We start from the raw sequence: 3,411 nt of genomic DNA, 5'->3' as shown, positions 1-3,411 counted from the left end.
CTAGAGTTGGGGTATTTTGTGGGTCAGGTGATATTGCAACTACACCTAATGGGCTATTTGATTTATCAGGTGCCACTACCTTTTCCAAATACTTTGCTTGTGCTCCTCCATGATCAGCAATCGCCCTCTTCATTTTGAACGTCCGATACACAAGAACAACATTTGAATGGATAAATATGGTATGATGACAGATGGAATATGTACTGAAAATGGATAGGCAGGGCGTATTCACATACATGATGTGTAAACTAAGCTAATGGCAGTTCAACAAAGTAGAAGCAATGCAAAGCATCAGTTGCAAGATATGTGCGAGCAATGTAACCTTGGAAAGTTAGAGCAAGTACCTTGATGGGTGAATAAGATAGGGCATCTTCCTATGACTCCTCCACTAGGGAGCTACATTGACTTAGGTCTCCCTCTAGCTCAGAATCACTGTTAGGATCATATTCTGAGCATGAATCTGTAGGTGGAGAGTGTTTGCATTGCATTGCATCCAGACTTGATTTCAGTCCCTTAATGCCAAGTTTGACAGCCATGGCATTGTTCTGCTTTATTATTTTCATGCGCGCAAGCTCATAATCATTATGATGCTGTTCAGAGTCTGAGATTCATGAAAACATAAAAAGTAGTCAGATTATCTATGGAATGCATTGAGGTTTCAACTCGGAGAGTGTCTCCCTATAAACCCCTCCATATGCAAAGTTCACCTCCCCAACCGTGCTGACCAGACCACACACAGAGATACACACCCGAGTGGCGAACATGCATTTTCGAAACTAATTTAGGAACATTTAGCTGACCAATTAAACAACTCTTTTTTAATAATATCATATTCGTATTTGAACAACTAAGCTTGTTTAGCTTGATGGGTGGAGCAGTGTTATTATGACACGAAGCATGTATTCTGATCGTATAGTGATCATAAAAGGGGGAAACTCTAAGCATATATTTTTTAGCAAAAGAGGGTTTCCCTCTGATTTCTATTAAAGAAACCACCACGGAACCAACATGATCAATTAAACCCTAAGCATGATCATTTAAACCGTATTATGGCTGTGCCATGGCAGATTTGAAGCTGCAAACTAAAGAAATGATATTTAGCATCCATTGTTTGCTTCGAACTAAGAACTAAATTCTAAGAGCTGAAAAGAAAGTATAGTAACCAAGTTAAGATCTATTTTCTGGTTGAGATCAAAAAGTTGAGGAGATATGAAGTACCACCTCTCTTGCGGCGCCGTGTAGGCATCGGGGGTGCGATGGCTATCGGTGGCGTTGAAGCAGATCTGCGACGGTAGATGGGTGCATCGGAAGATAAGTCCCGTTGCGGTGGAAGAGAAGGTCGTGTGAGCGGCCCCGGCAAAGAGGATGACGGCGCCGATGAAGCGAGAGGACGCGATGCAAGGCTATTTGTCTGTCGTCATGGATGAGAAACGTCCATCTCTAGCACTGGATGACGCGGTCTTGGTAGGCGCTCCGGCATGGTGGAGGACGGTGGCGATGGATGTGGTGGAGGACGGCGGCGATGGATGGGGTGGCGGACGGAGGCTGGTGTGGGAATGGGGTGTTCTAGCGCGGATGGTGTATGAATGGGAAAATGGAGGGAGAGGTACGGGGAACCATGTTTTTGGGACGCGCCTGTCTGAAATATGGGAAAGTTACAAACTTATCCCCTGTTTCAAATTTGGACGTCTCGTCGGTTGGGGATAGGACGGTAATCTCGCATCTCCCAAATATTTGTTGGTAACTATTTCGGGCGAGGAGAGGGTGCTTTGCCGCCCACGGTTGGCGCCCATGGTGTATGAACGGGGCTGACAGGTAGGGCGGTTGTGTCACGTCTGATGGAAGTTACACATCTGCCCCTATTTAAAATATTAGCCTACATCTATTTCGGACGAGGAGAGGGTGTTTTGCCGCCAACCGTGTATGAATGGGGAATGGAGGGAGAAACAGAGGTCTTTCGGACGAGCTTGAATCAAATGAGTTTTGCCGCCCATGTTTGACGCCCACCGTGTCGGAATGGGCTCAGAGGCGGTCGTGTCACGTCTAATTGAAGTTACTAACCTACCCCTATTTAGAGCAGTGGAAATCGGGCCGATGGATTGTTCGTGTAATGGGTAGACAGTAATTTCCATCTCCCAAACACTTGGCTTCGGGCAGCTGATGTGGGAGTGGACATTTTGCTGTTTCTTTCGAATTTTGGGACAATAAGCATCCACGTTTACCCTGGCAACTAAATTCGAATCCATTTTGTATTCCTATATGAATATTTATAAATCATTCTATGTGTTTTTATATATCTTCAAAAGGACGACAAAGATGTATTCCACTGTCATATATGAATATGGTTTACAAATGCCGATACTCAAATTCAGAAACTAGAATCCAGTTTAAGGTGAATTTGAATATTTGGAACACTTCATGTCCAACTCAAATGTCACACGCAGCATAATGTGTACTCCCATTTAGATATGTACACAAGCGATGTATCAAGATTCAAATACTGAGTCAATCAACCAAGAATGTACGGAACTAACAGACATATAAACACTTATAGAGTATATGGATCAATAATATCAACTAACATACATAAGCCAGGCCGCTGTATTTTTTTTGCTACAACAACATCCTTTTTTTAGCCAGCATCTTGGCCCTTTCCGATGCGTGCCACTTATGGTCCATCTATAGTACTATTGCTGAATGCACATTCAGCCCGATTGGCATATTTGTAGGCCTGGCACAGCAATCCAAATGAAATATCTCCGAGTCTTATCAATTAATACAGACTTGTGCTCAAATAAAATTACAAACAAAAAACAAAAAAAAACAATTATTACATGATCTCTAAAACAAATGGTTTGATTGATTACATGAGCAGACAACACAAAGGTTATTCAACTATGGAAAGAACATTTCACCTATGATTTACCAAGTAGGAATTTAATTTCCTTTTTTCCTTCAGGACCTTAACAATTTGGTCAATCTCAGCTTGCTTCATTTTGAAATCCACCAAATATTTAATGATTGTCTTGAGTACTGCTTGTGATTGTGCTGTTTGCTTCCTCAACATGTCAACTTCATCTCTAAGTGCAGAAGCGGAATCTCTTTCTACCACTAGTTTAGCCTCTAGAGCATCAGCAGTTGGCAATTCATAATGCACGATTGGGTCGGTGCCACTGCTGTTGGATGATGCAACGTCCATGGGGACCTCGCTCTTTGATCTTGGGCTAACCTGTTTTGCCATTAAAGTTCCGATTGGATTCAGAAAAGTTGAAGTTAGCAAAACATCTCAACTGGGAGTTATAGCAGCAAACCAGTTAAACAAACAAGGAATTAAAGAGTTTCAACTGGATGCTGAAAAGTAGTTATTAACATCATTGTAACCCGTTGTTGCAGCAGCAAAGCAGTTAAACA

This window comes from Triticum dicoccoides, chromosome 5A, assembly GCF_002162155.2.
Source record: "Triticum dicoccoides isolate Atlit2015 ecotype Zavitan chromosome 5A, WEW_v2.0, whole genome shotgun sequence".
Classification (NCBI taxonomy): domain Eukaryota; kingdom Viridiplantae; phylum Streptophyta; class Magnoliopsida; order Poales; family Poaceae; genus Triticum; species Triticum dicoccoides.
Note: the sequence above shows the minus strand (reverse complement) of the source record.